This window comes from Theobroma umbraticum, unplaced genomic scaffold (assembly GCF_002168275.2).
Source record: "Theobroma umbraticum cultivar Fairchild unplaced genomic scaffold, ASM216827v3 scaffold_44.0, whole genome shotgun sequence".
Classification (NCBI taxonomy): Eukaryota; Viridiplantae; Streptophyta; class Magnoliopsida; order Malvales; family Malvaceae; genus Theobroma; species Theobroma umbraticum.
In genome coordinates this window covers 12,900,276-12,922,254 of record NW_018397255.1, presented here as the reverse complement: position 1 = coordinate 12,922,254, position 21,979 = coordinate 12,900,276, and positions in this window count along the sequence as shown.

Here is a 21,979-nt window from a genome sequence, read left to right as displayed (position 1 = left end):
AGAAATATAACATACATATTTTTAATTCTTTTTCCTATGAATGAAATTTTATTGATACAAATGTCGATCACCTCACATTTACATGAATCAAAACATACTTTAAAGCCTTTATCACACAATTGACTGATACTTAATAAATTGTGCTTTAAACCTTTGACAAGTAACACATGACTAATTTAAGTTTGAGAATTCTTACCAATAGCTCCTATACCATGAATTCTACTTTTTGAGTCATCTCCAAATGATATAGTACCTCCCTTTTTCTTGTCCAGCTAAGCAAATAACATTTCATTTCCAGTCATGTGTCTTAAGCAGCCACTATCCATGTACCATGGTTGCTTCTCCTTCAATTGAGCTCTTGAACATAAGTTGTTTCGGTTAGGCTCAACCTGCAAGACAGATTTTCAGTTTTTCTTAACAAGTACTCATACCTTGATGGGTCCTTGAAAGTTAGTTGCTACATAGGATCTTTTTGGAACCCAAATTCTTTTTGTTTTCTGCATGCTTCTGTTTCTATAACAATTATAAGATAAGTGACCAAGTTTGTCACACACATAACACCTAGGAGAAACATTAGCAGGGTTTTTCTTGAAATATGTGTTTCTTCGTGGTGTTTTATATCTTGCATTCTTAAGAGCAGTATTTTCTTCGATGGCTTTTTGCAAAGCTTCAGTCCTATTTTTCAATTCTAATCTCAAAATTTCATAATTAGTTTTTGAGTGCTCAAGTTCAATTGAAGTAAATTCCTTTGTTCAAAAACAAAGCAGAAATCATGATTTATCTTTTCTAAATCATTCTCAAGAGATGAGGTCTTTCTTTTCAAAGTCTTGTATTTTGATGCAAGTTTTTCAAACTCATCACAAAGACATTCATATTCATCTTGAAGTTCATTCATAGAAATGTCACAAGAAATAGAACATACCTCAAATTCACCATCTCTTGCCATCAGATATAAATTTACTCTTTCTTCCACTTTCTCTTCTTCAGCATCTGAACTTGAAACATCACTGTCTGACTAGGTTGTAGCCACCATTGCCTTCTTTGATTTTTTATTTTTCTTGGGAGTTTCTTCCTTCAACAAGGGATATTCAAACTTGAAGTGTCCAAGCTTCTTGTATTCAAAGTATATAAGCTCTTCCTTCTTGTTGGACTCATTTTTATTTTTGGTTCTCCATGAAAAACTTTGATCTCTTTTGCACTCTTTCTTAGCCAATCTCCTGTCTCTTTGTCCCATAAGTTTTCTAAATCTTCTTGCAACCATAGCTAATTCTTCAACATCATCGCAAGATAAGTTTTCTAGTTTTTTTTTTCCAAAATGCTTGCTTTTAAAGCAATGCTTTTCTTCTTTTCTTTTGGTTCTCTCTTGTCTTTTTCTTCTTCTTCTTTAAGTTCCAGCTTATGAGTAAGAAGAGACCTACAAAATTCATCAAAAGTGATGACATTTAAGTCCTTTGCTTCACGGATAGCAGTCACTTTTGGCTTCCAATTTTTTGGTAGGCTTCTAAGTAGTCTTTTGACAATTTCATGTTCAGAAATTGGTTTGCCTAGTTGATTGAGTTTATTTGCGATGTTTGTGAACCTAGTAAGCAAACTGGTGATATCTCCACTAGGTTATATCTTAAACATTTCATAGTTATGTGTTAGGAGAGCTATTTTAGACTCTTTAACTTGAGAAGTCCCTTTATGGATAATCCTAAGTTTGTCCCACACTTGCTTAGCTGTGGTACAATTTGACACTTTGTTAAACTCAGTGGGAGTTAAGGTACAATGTAAAGTGTTTATTACCTTAAAATTTGTCTAAACCTTTTTGGTTTCAACTTTAATCCATTCAGCCTTTGGCTTAAGAATCATTTCATTTGTCACTACATTTATGGTTGAGGGAACAAAAGTTCCATCAGTTATGACATTCCATATTTTATAATCTATTGCCCTTATATAGATTGACATTCTAGAGCTCCAATAAGGGTAGTTTGATCCATCAAACAAAGGTGATCTGTTTGTGAATTGTCCCTCAGTAACTATAGATTTTTGAAGAGCCATTGGTATCTCCCTTAGGATGTTAAGCCTTAAGAGTAAGGAACCTAACTTTGATACCACTTGTTGGTCCTAAATAAATGTGCTAAAGGGAGGTGAATAGCACTTTTTGGCTCTTACTAAATTTGACCTCTAATTGGGGGCATGTAAAAGTTCAATGATGGAAGTTAAATGCAAGATAAGGAATAATCTAACAAATAATGAAATGAAAAATAAAACAATGAAGAAAATACACAAAGATTTATAGTGGTTCGGTCAAAGACCTACATCCACTACCTTGATTGTTCAACCAAGGATTTTTTAAATCAAATCACTATAAACAGTAAAATTCCCAAGCTTTCACCAAGCTTTTACAATGGCTTTTCACAGGCTCAGCCACAACCTTCAACAATGGTTTTTCTCGGGATCAACCAAAATCCAAAAACTAACTTTTCCAAGCTTAGTTAGAACCTATGCACTCAATCAAGCTAACCCAAGCTTGATCAATCCCCTTAGAGTGAATCGCACACTTTAAGTTATTAAGGAGAAAAGAAATAAAGAAGTACCTATGATCACTACCCTAATTCGAATGGTACAAAGTGAAGTGCTTAACTCTTTTACAAAGATTGTAGTGAAGTGCAGAAAGTATGCAGAGATTTTTTGCTATTTTTGAGCTCTTTTTGATATTAGAAGCCTTTAAAACTTGTTTATAGCTATTGGGAGGGCATTTTATACTTGAAAAATCCACTCTAATGGCAGTTAGATAGATTCTGACCGTTGGAAACAATTTGGGGGCAATTCTAGCCGTTAATTTGTCTTTTACCATTTAATTCAAATTTTTAGACAGAATGCTCTTAGTCGACTAATATTGCCACTTAGTTGATTAAGTCATCTTTGTCTCTGAACTCAGTTTTTGGCAGTAAGCTCTTAGTTGACTAATACTACCTCTTGGTAGACTAAATGTTCTCTGTTTCACGATTTGCTTGAACCCGCTAACTTCTCTTTTGAGTTTTATAAGTTTTAATATTTCCTTTTGAATGATTAACTAATTATTTAATATACATTTTTGTCCTACACACTTAAGTAGAAAAGTTAGATATAGATAAATGGGAATGTTTTATTATCATCAAAAAATAATGGAGCCAACAATTCTTGCTCGGACCTTGAATTTGGCGTGTTATTATGTGATCATAGTGTCAAGAAAGTAATGTACAACTAAAGATGGAAAGAACGTTTTATGTAATTTTTTTTCTGACCTGAATTTTTGGATGGATCAACTCCAATGATGTCTACAATTGTTGATTCTTTGATTTGTTCATCATTGAGTATGTTTTGGGAATGTTCAATGTGCTTGTCAATGATTTCAAAGCTCAATGGTTGATTTTGGTACCTGCAAGGAATATGTTAATTGTTTTTAACATTGTGAAAAATAGTTTAAGAATATAAATTACTTTTCTTTAAACAGTCCAATTTCTGGTATGTCCAGGTCAATGTATATTTTAGTTGCTAAGCATGAAGCCAAGTACAGAGTATCTAATATGATCATGAATTGGTGTTAGATTATTTAGCAAAATTGATTTGGAAAAATTATATTTGTTAACTGTCTAGTCATTTAACTTTATACAGTATTCTTACTCACAAATCTCTTCAATGTATAGATCACATTTTTTTGACATCATGGGACTTGCTCTGCAAGCATACTTTCTCAACACTTGTCATCAATTTCAAAGCTCTTATGAAATCTAGTGAAAAGAAAATGCATCAAAATGTTAGACCAATAAGTTTTCTAATGACATTACATTTAGAGTAGCATGAAATATGGTTTGCAATGAATGCAATAAATGATGAACCAATTATCGATCTTATTGGAATGCTAGAAGGAAGATGAATAGTACTAAAAAATTTTGAGATCAACTGGAAAAGGGAAGGTTATATTAGTTCAGTTCCCTTGATCTATATCCACTACCTTGATCTCTCAATCAAGAATGTTTAACCCATCTTCACTGAACCAGTGGAATTAACAGCTTCCACTAAGCTTTTATAAGGTGAGCTTCTAACTAAAGCTCTAATCCCTTACAGTAAGATTTAAAGTGTTCCCCACACTCTAATTTACCAAGAAAAGAGACAAAAAAGAAGTAAACATGATCAATCTTACTAATCTAAAAGGAATACAATAAAGCTCAAATACTTTTACAAGAATAGGAATGAAAAACAATAGTGTGAAAATGGGTTTTTTCGTTTTTTGCTCAAAATGTGATCTTGGTAGGTTCTCTGGCCCTTCTTTGACCATTTGAGCTTCCTTTTATACTTGGGGAGTCAGATTCTGCTATTTGAGACAATTTCTAGCCATTGGAAACAACTTTGGTACCATTCTAGTCATTATTTTATCCTCTAGCATTTAAATTCAAATAAGTAATAGTGTTTTGGTAACTGGTTAAAGGTAGGCTCTAACTAATAAAACCTTCTTTGACTTTCATTTTCTGGTAGCTTTGTACACTGTGTTAATTGGTTACCCTAAACTTTAACTAATTAAAAACATTATGTTTCAATCTTCTCTAACTAACAATCTTCCTATAATTGATTGGCTCTCCCTTTAACTGATTAAGGCTTTAATTCCTTCACTCTTAACCGGTTAAAATCAGTTTTAACCAATTAAAAATTCTTCGACCTTAATTTCTTCATTTTTGGCTCCTTTCAATGTTCATTTTCAATTTAAATTTGGATTTTGGTGTTTCAAGGTACTTAAGGTCTTTTGCTCTAATCAATTAACCCAATTCTTTAAATTAACATGCCTATGTTTTTAGCTTCTAACACCTTCTTAATCAATTAAGCCCGGTGTTAGTTGATTAAGGCTTTTCTGTATTGCTTTTATATAGCGCCTAATTATGCCTTAACTGGTTAAGGCTCCACGTTAATCAATTAATAGCGTTCTGTTTTCACTAACCCTTTTCTTCTTTCTCACTTTAATTGATTAACCCATCTTTTAAGTGAGCTTGCCTTTAATCAATAATTTTATTAAGGGAACTAACTTTATCCTACACACTTAAATAGTGAAGTTAGGCATTAATAAATAAGAAATGTTTTGTTTGTTGGTATATACTCTTGAGTCAATTAGATTAGTTAAGGAATATATATTGTCATTTAATGTATATTTAATAGCATAATTATATGTGGTAGAAGTTTTTCTTCATGTTAGTGTAATAATAAGGAGTTTTTAAGTACTAATTGGATGAAGTCCATGGAACATAAAAGCCTTGTAAGAGAATTGTAAAGTTGTTACAATTATGAGATCACTATGCATCAAAGCCATATTCCTAAAATTGTTCCTGGTCATTGAATTGTCAAGATAGGGCATTCACAATGCTCAAAGATTGGTACATGGTAAGCCTCCTTACTTGAGAAATAAGCAATCTATCTGATAGATTAAAGTATATGGGATACTTAAGGATAACATGTGGGTGCTTGTTAAAGAACAAGTTTACTGAACATGGCCTGCTATGAGAACACCATTCGGTATTTCACTCAAGTATCTATGAAATATGTTCTCATGTGATAGTCATACAACTAGTTCTCAGACTTGAGACACCAAGCCATCTTATATGAGAAATGACATACTTTGATTTTACCTCTACGGGTTTGGAAGTAACTTTATGCCTAAACAAGGTGTTTTTGGGTATGCCATGAAGCATGCGAAGGTGAATGAGTGGTCAAGAGAAGATTCGTCACCTCAAGTGACATGAGGGGATGTATCTCACTTGTTCTCAATTCTTAATTAACTTGTACAAAGTCTTTGGCCAAAGTATGATGAATTTGAAGAAACTTAGTTTCCTAAATTCATAAAGTTAGTCATGAATTATGAAAACTAATATAGAATATAATAAATAGACACTAAGCCATGCTTGATGACATATCTGAGATATTTGATGAAAAAACCATATTGCACTGAAAGGCTTAGCACTAAAGGGCTTTGTCAAATTCTTTAATTGATTCTTTAACATTTTGGCGGTCATGATATATTGCTAGATGTCGCTCATGATCTATAAATATAAATCAATTATCGAATCGATATTTAATTAGCATTTGTATTTATTGCCAACATATTAGAAGCCCAATAGGTCACACACGTTAAGTAACATGATTAGGATTAAATAAGGATAATTAATTAAGTTGGACTTAATTAGAATAGGCCAAAATAAAGAGAGAAATTAATTAAGTTCACAGAGACTTAATTAAATTAAAATGTAACTATTGTATTTAGGGTTACAATTTAGTTTGGCAATATAAATATATTATGTTAGCAAACTAAAACTCTAAGCCTCCAGCCACTTTTCAACCGTTTCTTAAATAAGAAAAAAGAAAAATAGTTTTCTTTACCTTACAAAAATAAGATTCGGCAAGAATTTTAGCATTTTTGTTTTAGAAACAAAACTTGTTAGCACAAGTAAGAAAATCCTACCTTTGAGAAGGTCTTATTCGGTCACTGTGTGGATTACTGTTGGAGGCCAAACACTTGGTTGACTGAAGATTTGACAAATTGTAAATGTGAAGAAGCAAAAATTTTGGTTGCAAGATTTTAAACCGTCTTATTCTCTTTCAAGTTTTTGTTCCATTATAAGCCTTTTGGATTTAATTGGCTCTTGATTACGATATCTAAAGCAAGGTATATAATTATTAAACTTATGAGTGTTATTAATTAATTTGAAAGTTATATGAAAAGTACAAACATTGATCCTGTAGGATTCAACTGTTTCTCTAATTAAATACTAGTTTATTTTTTTACTGCATTATATGTTTAATTTATTAATTATTTTCATATTTGAGTATGAAGTCGAACCCAACATTGTTATCATCAAAAACATATGGAGTCAACATTCTCTCCTTTGTTTGATGATGACAAAACTCTATTAGAGTAAGCATGTAATGTCTTTAAAGTAATAAACTCTATGTGCAGATTTAGAGATTGCTCCCCCTTAATATGTGAAATAAGAAATTCAAATTTTCTTGCAAGTTTAATGTATATCTATGTACAAATATTGCTCAAATAAACAATAATCACAAATTTTCAAGGTTAACTTTTAATCACATAGATATAAACTTTCAACTTAAAATCATAAATATAAACATTCAACAGAAAAATCCCAAAAATATCTCTTAAGACATTGTTCAACTAAGCCAACAGTTCAGCACAAAAACACAAACATTTATCACTTAACTTAGTAGCAATAAAACATAAGTGCAGCATAAAATACAAAACATAAACATTGCTCAACCTAATCCTAATATGTCCTTTTATTTTCTTCTTCTTTTTGACATCAATCAAAAGAAGGTCCTGAACTTGTATTTCCTTTAATCAGAGTTTGATAAAGGCTCATTTACTAATGATTCATCAATTCTAAAGTGACCAAATAAATCAACATGAAGGAACGGATGAAGTGAAAGATCCAAAGGATATGATTTCAAAGGATGCAAGTTTAAAGGTTGGCTTGGCAGTAAACTCAACTATCCTGACATGCTTTCTTCTTCTAAAGACATTGGTCTTTATAGCCATTGTTTTTTTTCCTTTGCCAAAAGGTTTCTTAGAAACTAACCCAATGACCGTTGCCCTGCCCTTGTCTTAAACATGTTGTGTTACAATCTTCTTTCTATCCTTTTGTGTTGATTGGGCCTCTTGTTCCATCCTTTCTTTTAGCTTTGGCTTCATCAACTATAGCCTCTTTAAGCATTTCAACAATAAAATCTTAAAGTAATATTCCTTCTTATTCTTCTGGGGTGTTCTCATTTGCTTTTACAATTGCTAATTTTCATTGGTTCAAAATTTCTTCCTCAATTTCTGTTTCTTTTTCTTGATCATTCTTTTTTGTCATTTCTACACCTTCTTGTTCCTTCCCAATATCCACAGCTATTTCTACTTCAAGAATTACTTCATCATTCTAATCTTATTTCTCATTCACAGCTCTTTCATTGAGAATAGACTTATCCTCATTATCAAATTTATGAATTTCAAACTACTTTATGGCAATTCTCTCACTTGAGGCATTTACATATGTAGCTTAATTTGCAGATACAAGGGATTCAGTTCCTTTTTCTTTAAGAAACAAGTCCTTAAGGTGTTATAATTTTTCTTCAATTTTAACAATTTTCTCAGTCTATTCAATCAATTTTCCATCAATTCTCATTAAGAGATTAAACATCATTTCACTTTGGAAAGGTGTTTGACTTACCCTTTAGTGAAAGGTGGAAGGGTTCAACATCTTGGGGAACTAGGCTGCCTCTAATAGATTTGATACACTCCCTCCTTTTAAGCTTGTATCCCATCTTTAACAGACTGTCCAAAAAAATTCCTTGATCTTTCCTCGTTATCAAATTTCCTTAAAATCTTATGCTCCAAATTCTTTTTTTTTTTAACTAGAAAAGTGATTATATTTCTATATGGTAGGTTTGTTTTGTCACCCAAGCAGGTTCTTTTGATCCTTCCAATCATGAATCTTGCTACATTCAATGGAGTTTTATTGAAGGTAGATTCCATGAGCCAAAGATCCTATGCACCTATATAACTAGAGCTACTACTTCTCCCATGAAGTGTAGAGGCAAAGAAATAGTGAAAAATCCTTAACTATGCATTCTTAATATCACTGGCATAAATCTTGGAAAGGAATTTTCTTTCCTTCCAGTTACAATTTCCCAAATAGGATTGTGGTCATATTTCTCTAGAACTTTAAATTCTCCTATCTCAAATATAAGTTTTAAAAACTCCCTTAAATCTTTGGCAATGATTAAAACTTCCTTTCCACATAGAAAAGCATTCAATCTATCTTCCACAAACTCCTTAATATTCACAAGATCATTCTTAACCAAAGCAATGCTAGAATATAATTCTCTAACTAAATGCCTTATCTCCAAAAGTGCCTAAATCTTTCAATTTCAATTTATCAAAGCATCTTAGCATATAAGTTTTAACTGTAGGAACTTTATCAAAACTAGGCCAATCAAAGAATTTCTCACTGGAGATGGTTGCATTTTCAATCTTTTTAAACCTATCAACATGGGCCTTATTTCTAAATCGAGAGTTTAAAGGATTACTTTTCCTAATGGAAATCCCTATTCCTACAAATCCTTTTGTTTTTGCTGTCGTTTTCCTTTAACTTTCCCTTTTTGTTTCAACTGAAGAACCTTGAATTTTTTTACCATTTTTCTTTGATAGTAGAGCAAAAAAGTCCTTAGCTAATCTCTTCTCTTTCCTTTACTCCATAACCTTGCAGGTGAGAGAAGTTCTAGCCATTCATTTTGCAGATGGTGAAGACTTATGGTTTTTCAAGTTAACTAGGGGTTAAAGAGAGAACAAATGGATTTTAGAGGATCTAGATTTCTAGGGTTCAAACTCTCTGGTGTGTGTGTTTTCTAAGAAACTGAAGGGTTTTAAAAGGGGTTTTATAACCAGTTAGCCCACGTTTTGAATAGGAGGTTTTCCCATGCCTTCTACTCCTTTTTTTTTTGTGAAATTTCTCACACATTATTTCTTATTATCTGAGGTGTTCTAATAGGTCAGAGCAAGCCTTAACCAATTAAAGTGTTTCTGACTTAGAACCTTTCTAATGACCAAGCATGCATTAACGGGTTAAGGGAATTTTTAACTAATTAATATGTCACTAACTTAGGTTAACCACCTTAACACAAGATTGCTTTAATTGATTAAAGAAGTCTTTAACTGATCAATATAAATCTTATGCTCCTTCTAAGGTCTCTTTAACCAATTAGAATATTTTTTAATCAATTAAAACAAGAAATAAACACAATCATCATGCTATATATATCATCAAAAACATGTTCAATTCAACTCAATCAAACTTCATTAACATCTAGCATTCCTAATTCTCTCCTAATTTTACAAAATTGATCATCACTCAATGGTTTTGTGAAAATATTACCTAATTAATGCAAAGTATCTACAAATTTCTATTTTAACTTTTCCCTTAAGCACATGATCTCTAATGAAACGATGTCTAATTTCATTGTACTTAGTCTTAGATTGTTGGACAAGATTTTTGGAGATATTTATGGCACTCATGTTGTCATAATAAATAGGAACTTTATACATAGACATTCCAAAATCATTTTGTTGTTGCCTAATCTATAATATTTATGCATAGCAATTACCTAGTGAAATACATTAGACTTCAACAGTTGACAAAGCAACCAAATTTTGTTTCTTACAAGACCAAGACACAAACACGTTTCCAAAGACTTGACAAGTACCACTAACGCTTTCTAATCAGTTTTGCTACCAGCAAAATTAGCATTGGAATAGCCAATAAGATTAAAGGATGATCTTTTTGGATACCATGGTCCTAACCCTTGAGTATCCAAGAGATATCTAAAAATCCTCTTCACTACAATCAAATGTGATTTCTTAGGACATGATTAGAATCTTGCACATAGGCAAACGCTAAACAAAATATCAAGTCTACTTGTAGTTAAAAAAAGAAACAAGTCAATCATATCAATACAGAGTTTTTAGTCCACATCTTTTCCTTTATCATCTTTGTCAAGCTTTGTGGAATGACTTATAGGAGTCCTAATTGATTTTATATTCATCCCACTAAATTTTTTTATCATTTCTTTGGTATATTTCTCTTGATTGATGAATATTCTATCCTCACATTACTTTATTTATAGACAAAGGAAAAATTTTAACTCTCCCATCATGCTCATTTCAAATTCACCCTGCATTTCTTTAGCAAAATTCTCACATAGCCTTTCATTAATAGCACCAAACACTATATCATCAACATATATTAAACTACAATCAAATGAGTTTCATTTTTCTTAATGAAAAGAGTATTATCTACACTCCCCATAGAGTATCCTTTTATTAAATAAGAATTTTAAAAGTCTTTCATACCAAGCTCTAAAGGCTTGTTTCAATCCATATGAGGCTTTTTGCAATTTATACATATGATCAATTTTATCAAGGACTTCAAAACCCAAAAGCTATGCGACGTACACTTCTTCTTGTATAAAGCTAATAAAAAATGCACTTTTGACATTCATTTGAAACAACTTAAAATTCATATAGCATGCATAGACAACCAAAAGTCTAATTGCTTCTAATCTAGCTATAAGAGCAAAGGTTTCATCATAATCAATACCTTATTATTAATTGAAGCCTTGAACAACTAACTTTGCTTTATTCCTAACCACATTTCCCAACTCATCCTTCTCATTTTTAAATACCTATTTTGTACCAACAATTGAATGGTTGGTTGGCCTTGGAACTAGGGTCTAAACCTAGTTCCTTTCAAATTGGCCAATTTCTTCTTACATGGCAATCATCTAACTTTGTTCTTTTTTAGCTTCCTCAAAGGTTTTTTGTTCCACTTATGATATGAATGCAAGATATTCACAAGTTTTTCTTAATCCTCTTTTTGGTTTAACACCTTCTAAGGGATCACCAGTGATTTGTTCTTAAGGAAGATTTTTTACAAATCTCCAACTTCTAGGAAAATCATTGTGTTGTTCTTTCTTTCTTTGCAAGTCATTTAATGGTGGCTTTTCCTCATTTTTCTCTCTTGAGCTCTTTGCATCGTCTACTTTGTTGTCCAAGCTCATTTTTTTTATTTTTTTCTCAGTATCATCTGCATCATCATCATCATTAAACACTACCTTTCTTTATGCAGCTTTAGTCTCATCAAAAACAATATGAATTGACTCTTCTATAACTAGGTTTTTTTTGTTAAACACTCTATATGCTTTAGATTTCAATGCATAATCTAAGAAAATAGCCTCATCACTCTTAACATCAAACTTTCCTAAGGTGTGTTTTCCATTATTCACAACAAAACATTTGCATCCAAAACTCCTTAAGTGTGAAATGTTTGGTTTTCTTCCTTTGTAAAGCTCATAAAGGGTTTTAGAAATCATGACTCTACTAGAAACTCTATCCAAAATGTAAGTTGCAATGTTCACAGCTTTAGCCCAAAAATATTTTGGCAAGTTGTTTTCACAAAACATTGTTTTTGCCATTTCTTTTAAAGTCCTATTTTTTCTTTCAACAACTCTATTTTTTTGTGGAATTCTAGGAGCTGAAAAATTGGGATCAAAACCATTTTCGTTGCAAAATATTTCAAAATTATCACTTTTAAATTCACTACCATGGTCACTTTTAACGCTAACAATGGTAAAACCCTTTTCATTTCGCACTCTTTTACAATGTTTAACAAAAATGGGCAATGCATCATATTTGTGAGCAAGAAAATATACCCATGTATATCTACAATAACAAAGCCATATGAATTGCCACTTAGACTAGCAACAATGATTGGTTCAACAAGTTAACACGCAATAGTTCAAGTGGTCTAAAAGTTGATATAATTTTCTTAGATTTAAATGAACCTTTAACTTGTTTCCCAAATTGACATTCATCACAAACCTTATCATTTTAAAAAGATATCTTTAGAAGTCCAATGGCTAGGTTCTTTCTTAAAAGTTTTGAAATAATGTGCATGCTCGCATATTCTAATCTTCCATGTCACAACTAACTATCACATACATCATTGGCCATAGACATGATTCACATTTAGGCTCAATTTCACCAAAAAAGATAACATACATGATCTTAATTCTTTTGCCAATGTATGCAACTTTGTTAGTGTCAACATTAATTACTTGACATCCATGGGAATCAAAACAAACTCTAAACCTTTTATCACAAAATTGACTAATGCTCATTAAGTTATGTCTTAAACCTTTAACAAATAAAACATGCTTGACTTGAGTTTAAGAAGTGTTACCAATGGTTTCAATTTCTAGATAATACCTTTGGTGTTATCACCAAAGGAAACACTACCACTCTTTTTTCTATCAAGCTTTGAAAATAGTTTCTTATTGCTGGTCATTGATAACTCTATTATATACAGTTATTTTGACTCATTTTGAGAGCTTAAGTAGCTAGATCTTTGAGATTTTAGGTTCGAATTTTAGCATTTTAGGTGTTTTTTTTAGTTTAAGTTTGATTACTTGTTAAGTGATTAATTTAAGTTATTTTAGTTAAATTTTAAGTTATTTTATTTTAAATTACTTAAGAGTAGTTATTGCAATTTCTCTTATGACTTTTGTAGGAAATTGATGAAAAAGACTCATTTGATGAAAATCAGTGCAAGTATGGTGATATCTTCATTCATATATGTTTCAGTATTTTTACCATATCTCTTTCAAAAAAAATCCCAAATGAGGTGATTCTTAGACCAATCGAATTATTAGAAGAAGGGATACAATGCTTATGTTCACCAATTTGCCCAGTTCTGATTGGATCATGGTCAAAATATTTCAAAGTCGGACCACTGCAGCAGTATGTAAAGACGAACATGATGCGGTATTTGGAGCAAATCTTTCAATACAGAAGTCCAATTATGTGATTTTAATCCATTGGAAAGTTAAGAGACAGGGATAAAACTTTTATGTTTACCACTTTGCCCAGTTCTTAACATATCAGGGTGAAACTCAAGTTTGAAGTTGATAGACTGCCACAGCGCTGGGACAACAAGGCTGCAGCGTTGATGAAACGAAGCACACAAACAAAATTCCAGAGAGCTCAGCGCCGCAGCGCTGGAGAAGTAGAGCCGCAGCGCTGCGCGACTTTCCAAAAAAAAATAAAAGACATTAACGGGATTTCAAAAATTAGGTTATTTGGAGCCCATTTAAGGAGCCTTTTTCAGAGATTTTGGGGAGGCAGCAAGAAACTATTCTGGAGATTTGGAGCAAGAACAAAGCAAGGAAACAAGAGAATTGGAGAGAGAATCAAGATCATAAATCTCTAACTATTGTTTTCTCTCTTACCTTTGTGTTTTTCTTATTATCTTTGACTTGGATTCATGGCTAAATTTCTTTGGATACTGTCTTTAATAGATATTATGAGCTAATTTTTTTCTAGGATTGCAATTGAACTCACATGTAATCTAGATTTTAATCACTTTCTTGCTTATTTTCAATGGGATTTGAATTGTTTATTCCAATTTGTTCTTAATGCTTTTAATTGCTTGGCCACCAATTAAATTGATCTAGAAACCTAAACAAACTTGGGAAAGGGAGTTTAGTGTAGACTAAAATTGGGATAGCATATGATCATATTAATTGATTTGCGTATAGGATAGGGATATACCTATAGGCCATATGTAGCCAGAATAGAGCCTGAACTTAATGAGTTTGTGTTAATTTCAATTCACATATTGATATAGTGTTTTGGTTAAAATAATATTTTTATAAGATGAGTCGGGAGACCCTATAAATAATTTAGGACTCTAGGTTAGCAATTCAAACCATTGAGATAAATTAAGGAAGAGAGGTAAGATTTAGATGAAGTGTGAGGGATATTGTAATCCTAGGCTTGTTTGATTTGATATTTATTTGAGTATTATTATTTTGATTTTTCTTAATTTAATTCTGCCATAACTTAGTTTGATTTGATATTATTTGATATTGTTTGGATAAGATTAATTTGCGATAATTTTAGTACTTAGTAAACTTTTAGATCAATTCCCTGTGGGATCGATACTCTACTTGCTAATATACTATCTATTCGATACGTATACTTGCGTAATAGAATTTTAACTAACAGTCATGTGTCTTAAGCAATCACTGTCCAAATACCAAGGCTTTCTTTCCTTTGGTTGAGCTTCAAAACATTGATCCTTTTGCTCTTGTCCATCCTACAAAACAAATTTTTAATTTTTCTTTAGAGGTACCCATACTTTGATGTGTCTTTAGGGTTTAGCAATCACATGGGATCCTTTAGGCACCCGAACCATATTGGTTTTGAAAAAGTTTTTACCATTATGAAAGCAATCATAAGACAATGACATTTCTTGCCACACACATAACAATAACAAGAAAATGCATTAATTTTTTTTCTAAAGGCTGCATTTTCTTTTGGTTTCTCTTCATTTTTTAATTTTATTTTGAGCTTTCTTCCATTAACACTTTAAGTGCAACATTTTCATCCACTAATTCCAACTTCAGGAGTTCAAAGTCTATTTTGGAGTGCTCAAGTTTTATTTGAAAAATGTTTCTTTGATCAACAATGCAATCAAAAACATGCTTGATTTTTCTAGTCCATCATCTAATGCCATTGATTTCTTTCTTATAGCTTTATATTTCAATACAAGTTTTTCAAATTCAGCATATAAGCAATCATATTCATCTTGGAGTTCATCATAAGAAATATCATAAAAATTAGATGTTACCTCAAATTCTCATTTTTTGCCATTAAGCAAAAATTTACTCTTTCTTCCATTTTTTCTTTTTACTTCTTCTGAGCTTGAAGAGTCACTATTGAACCATGGTATTGCCATCATTGCTCTCTTTGATTTCTTCATCTTCTTTAAAGATTCTTCCTTGAGTAGTGGACATTCAAATCTGAAATGTCTAAATTTTTTGCCTTCAAAACAAACCATTTCATCCTTTTTGTTCAATCACTCTTAAATTTGTTCTTCCATGAAGGACCTTGATCTTTCTTGAAATTCTCTCTTCCAAATCTTCTAACTTTTTGCCCCATGAGTTTTCTAAATCTTCTAGCCATCATAGCCAACTTTTCATCATCATCACTTAAAAGGTTTTCTAGCTCTTCCTCAAGTGTGGTGAGTTTCAAGGCTAGGTTTTTCTTTTTATCTTTAGCTTCTCTCTTTTCTTCCTCTACTTATTCCTTCAGGTCAAGTTCATGCAAGAGAAGAGAGCTATAGATTTCATCATGAGTGATTGAATTTAAAATCCTTAGCCCCACGAATGGCAATGACTTTAGGCTTTTAACTTTTTAAGAGACATCTAAGCAATCTCTTGACTAACTCATGTTCAGGAATAGTTTTGCCAAGTTGATTGAGCTTATTTGTAATGTTGGTAAAACTATCAAACATGGAAGATATATCTTCACAAGGTTTCATTTTGAGCATTTTATAATTGTGGGTAAGTAAAGCAATTTTGGGTTCTTTAACAAGAGAAGTCCCTTCATGAATTACTCTAAGTTTTTCCCAAATCGTTTTGGTTGTGGTACAACCAGAGATTTTATTGAATATAATAGGAATCAATGCATAATGGAGAGTGTTGATAGATTTTAAATTAGTTTGAACATTTTTAACTTTTACTTTAATCCATTCTGCCTTTGGTTCAAGAATTTTCTCTCCTATGACGAAACTAAGTGATATGGGAATATAAGGTCTACCTGTAATGACATCCCATGTCTCACAATCAAGAGCTCTAATGTAAATAGACATCCTAATGTTCCAATAGGTAGAATTTGATCCATCAAATAGATGAGGCTTATTTATGGATTGTCCTTCAGTAACAATAAACTTTTGTATAGCCATTTGGATGTCCCCTAAAAATATTAAGCCTAAATTTTGAAGGTTTGGCTTTGTTATCACTTGTTGGTCCCATTAGAGTGCTAGAGGAAGAGTGAATAGCACTAAAACTTTTAAGGCTAGCCTCTTGAGCTTGTAGAGCTCTTAATCAACGAGAAGAAAAGAGGTTTAAAACTTTTTATATTTAAAAGATGCCAAGTAAGGAAAGGTAGAGAGAAGTGGACAATACATAAGTATTTATAGTGATTCGGTCCCCTTAACTTACATCTTCTACCTTGACCTCCTAATCAAGGATTTTCAACCCAACTTCACTAAACCAACGGAATTAACAACTTCTACTAAGCTTTTACAAGGTGAGCTTCTAACAGAAGCTCTAATCCCTTACAATAAGTTTTAAGGTGTTCCCCACATTCTAATTTACCAAGAAAAGAGAAGAAAAAGAAGTACACATAATCACCCTTACTAACCCTTTGACACTTTTAGTAGAACAGGAATGAAAAATAGCACTATAAGAGTGGGTTTTTTGGCTTTTTGCTCAAAATGTGATCTTGGTAGTTTCTCTAACCCTTCTTTGATCGTTGAAGCTTCCTTTTATACTTGGGGAGTCAGATTTTGCTGTTAGAGACAGTTTTTACCCATTAAGAACAACTCTGATGCCATTTTAACTGTTATTTTATCCTCTAGCATTTAAATTCAAATAGGTAGATAGTGTTTCATTAACTGGTTAAAGGTAAGCTTTAACTAATTAAACCTTCTCTAACTTGCACTATCTAGCAGCTTTGTTCACTCTGTTAACTAGTTAAAGGAAACTTTAATCGATTAAAAACATTTTGTTTTCAATCTTCTCTAACCAATAGTTTTCTTTAATTGATTAGCTTTTCCTCTAATTGATTGAGGCTTCACTTCCTTCACCTTTAACCAATTAAAATCAGTTTAATCAGTTAAAAATTCTTCGAATTTAGTTTCTTCTTTTTGACTCCCTTTAACGATCATCTTCAATTTAAATTTGGATTTTGGCACTTCAAGGTACTTAAGGTCTTGTGCTCTAACCAATTAACCCAATTTCTTAACCAGTTAGCATGTCTCTATTTTTAACGTCTAGTACTATCTTAATTAATTAAGCATGGTACTAACTGATTTAGGCTTTTTTTTATTTGCTTTTATATAGCATCCAATTATGCTTTAACTGGTTAAAGCTTCACATTAATTAGTTAATGAGGTTTTGTTTTCACTAATCCTTTTCTTCTTTCTCATTTTAACTAATTAACCCATCTTTTTCAATGAGCTTGCCTTTAATCAACAATTTCATTAAGAGAATTAACTTTATCCTCCACAGTTAAATAGTAAAGTTAGACATTAATAAATAAGAAATATTTGTTATCATCAAAAACATATAAAGTCAACACAAATCATTGTAGAATCTTAAAATACCTGTTAGAATTTTATCATGATTGAGTCTACCATTTAACTTATCAAATGGTAGAAAAGCAAAATACTGAGCAAGGTATTGGCTCAAATCCTATTCAATTTCTCGAATCTGAGTATTCTTTGTAAACATGATCATTACATTTGTAGGAATCGGGTTAAAAGAGTTTTTAAGATTAGTAACCTAAAATTTGTTGATTTCGTACAGAAATCCTTCTTTCAATCAAGGTGCAAATTTTTGTGCATCTGACCTTTTGATCTTGAAATGCATAGTATTTTTCTGTATAATAGAAGAAACTTAAAAAGTGCTAATAGATTAAAAATTGAAGTTTAGGATAGATAATTAAAAAGATTAATTAATTGTAAATTATAGATGTTTTCAAAGAAAATGTGGATAATATTTTTTTAATAGAATAATTTACCTAGATATCATAGGCCAAGAAATCAAGGCCAAGCAATGTATCTGGTCGACCAGATTCGATTGATTCCCATACTCAAACTATTCTAACTTTGATTGAAGTTGATGGTTGGAAAGGGCGTAAATCTTATAAAAATTGATGAGCCATTGCTATTCTATCATTTGTTCTATACAGCATTAAATATTTAGTGTAATGAATAAAAAAATAAACAAATAAATTAAATATAAAATTCTAAAATCACAATATTAAAAAAGTAAAAGCAAGAATTAATTATAAATGGTTTAATTTATAATAAATGAATGGAAAATGCTAAACAAACAAATTAAATATAAAATTCTAAATTACAATATAAACTAATAAACTGTAAATTCGATCTAATATAGAAGATGAAATTAATTTAAAGCAATGTTCATATATAGGTTGAAATAAGAGGGATCTCATGTTCTGGACAATGGTGCAAAAAAGTATAATAATCAAAGACAGAATAGGTTCTAAAAGTGAAACAAATAACACCAATGAGTAGAAGTTTAATTTTTACATTTGCATATTAAATGTTGATAAGGAGCCTAAAATATTGATAATAGGTAAGTTCAAATAAAACAATATGCAACGTGCTGAACAATGTACCATGAATGAATAATGCTAGAATAGTGTAAAAATTAACAAATAAACTATCAATTGTTCTATAGGTAACATTAATGAAAATGTGTGACTCTTTAATATTAGCATATTAAATAAGCATGAAGAGTTTAAACAACCGGTAATAAGTAACTACAAACAAATTAGTATCTAATATAGTACACAATGTAACAAACTAATTTCAAAATAATATGCAAACTGAAAATAACAGCAAAGTAGATATTGAATATAACCAATGATACATATAATATACATTAAATTTTAAACTAAATTCTGTGCAAACAATTTAATATATATAATATAAGACAATAATATCATTAGCGAAAACAAAACTATTGCCTTAAGTTTTAAAACAGAACAAAGCATAATGCAAAAAACAATTTAAATAATAAATTAAACAAAATTAAAACAAAAATGAGAACAATATAAAATGCAAAAACAAAGCATTAAGCATGTCGATGGCTGAACTCAAGAAAAGTGAGAATATTGACTAAAAAATTTGAATCTTATCACGAATAATCTCCTACCAACATTGTTTAAACAATAAATGAACAAAATAAACCAATATTTCATAATAATAAACACACAAATCTTGACCTTTATTTAACAATCCAGCAGTACATAAGATAAAAGACAAAGAGAATAAAATTTTAAATATTAATGAAAACAAAAGTAAAAATGAATATAAACTGAACAATCACAGTGAAGTTTTCCATGCTATCACCTAAAAACAAAATAAAAAAAATTTAAAACAAAAGACATAAATCAATAATAAAAAAGATTAATAAAGAAAAAGATGTCACTTTACATCAAGTGGTCCCTAACTTTTCCAACTTTCAACAGAAAGCAAAGTAGACAATCACAGCAAAAAAAAAAACAATTAAATGTTAGAAAATGACAAATAATTTAACTCCAACCTACCATAAATAATAAAAGGCCAATTTGCCATCTAAACCATAGAAGTAGTTTAGATGCACCCATAATATTTTATTTTTACAAAGTCTCAGTTAAGGAAAATAAATGTATTCATGCAAGCAACGTTTAAATATTATACCCATGTTACTCAAAAACAAACAAAAATCTAAAACATAAAGGAAAAAACCACTAGAAAACTATGGGAGAAAAAGATAAAGAAAAAAACCAAATGAAAAAAATGACCTTGAAAAACTAGAGCACAGCACACTTTCAAAAACAGCTCAAACCAACCAAACAAAACAAAAAAAGGGAGAGAAATATGGATAGAAAAGAAAAAGATAAAAGATACAAACGAAAAAGTTTAAAGAAAGAAAAAGATTGAACTTTCTGGGAGTAATGAAACAACCAAAATTACCAAAATGTGCCAAATAAAATAGAGTAATCTGAAAAAGCAAATAAAAGAACAAAATAAAATAAAATAAAAAGACCAAAGTAGGCATTCAAAATGAAACAAAGACAAAGTATTTCAAACAAATATTTGATGATAAATCATACTTCAAAGGGCTTACACTGAAAAGATAAAACAGCCTTCAAGCTTCGAAGGACTCATCCAGTAAAACCCATAAAAAACAACCACAATGCTACAACTGTTAGTCCAAAGTAGTGTTAAGGGGGAGTGAATAGTACTTAAAAAATATTTTAAAATTAGGTTTTGAGCTTTGAAAAATTTTTGTGTAATTAGAAGAAGAAGGCTTAAAACTTATTGAAGTTAAAAGGCACCAAGTAATGATAAGGTAGAAAAAAGTGGATAAAACACAAATATTTATAGTGGTTTGGTCCCTTGACCTACATTCTTGATCTCCCAATTAAGGACTTTCAACCCAACTTCCCTAAATTAGAAGAATTAACAAATTCCACCAAGCTTTTACAAGGTGAGCTTCTAACCCAAGCTCTAAACCCTTACAAGAACTCTTATAGTACCTTACACACTCTAATTAATTAAAAAATAAGAAGAAGATTGAGTACAAATGATCATTTAACAAATCTAAGATATACAAATTCTAGCTTAAACAAGTTTAAAAAGGATTGGAGTGGAATACACTTGCAAAGAGAAGGTTTTCGCTCTTTTTTGGCTCTTTCTCTCCGTAGATTGCTTTTTAACATCTTTTTTATCATTGGAGATGCCTTTTATCCTTGAAAAATCAGTTTTGGTTGTTGAAGATAGAATCTGGCCATTAGAAATAGTTTTAGCGATGTTCTAGTCATTATTTTTGTCTTCTAGTACTTGAATTCAAATGGACAAACAAATTTTTGTTAATTGGTTAAAAGCATACTTTAATCGATTAAGCCTTCTTTGACTTGCACTATTTATTATCTCTTTTTACTGTGTTAACCTATTGGAGAAAATTTTAACTGATTAAAAACATTTTGTTTTAAAACCTCTTCATGCAGTGTTTTTGGCCAGTCTCCTCTTAATTGATTAAAGCTTCTCTCCCTTCATTCTTAACTGATTAAAATGAGTTTTAACCTATTAAGAAATCTTTAAACTTGAATTTCCTCGTTTGGCTCCCTTTTAAAGATCAACTTCACTTTGAATTTAAATTTTGGCACTTCTAGGTACGTTAGGTTTGAGCTTTAACTGATTCACCTCTTTGCTTAACTGATTAGCAAGCTTCTATATTTGGCTTTCAATACCTTCTTAATCAGTTAAGCCTTGTGGTAACTGATTAAAGCTTTTTTGTCTTACTTTTATATAGTGCCCATGTTTGCCTTAACTAAATAAGGCTTAACGTTAATCAGTTAGTAATGTTCTATTTTCACTAAGTCCGTTTTTCTTTGCCTTTTTAAATGATTAACTCATATTTTAAGTAAGCAAGTTTCTTGACTTGCCTTTAATTATCAAATTTATTAAGGAAATTAAACTTTATCCTGCACACTTAAGTCTTGAAGTTAGATATAGTGAATAAGGAATGTTTTGTTATCATAAAAAACACATGAAGTCAACATTCTCTCTCTTTTTTTATAGTGACAAAGCACTCCTAGATTAATAGTGCAATGTCTAAATGAATTTTATACTTATTTGCAGGTGAGGGATTGTTCCCCCTAAATGTAAGCTCCTCTTTTTATTTGTAAAGATAAACTCTTTTTCCTACAAGTTTAATGTATATCTATGTACAAATATTACTCAAATAAATAGTCACAAATTTTCTAGATTGACTTTTA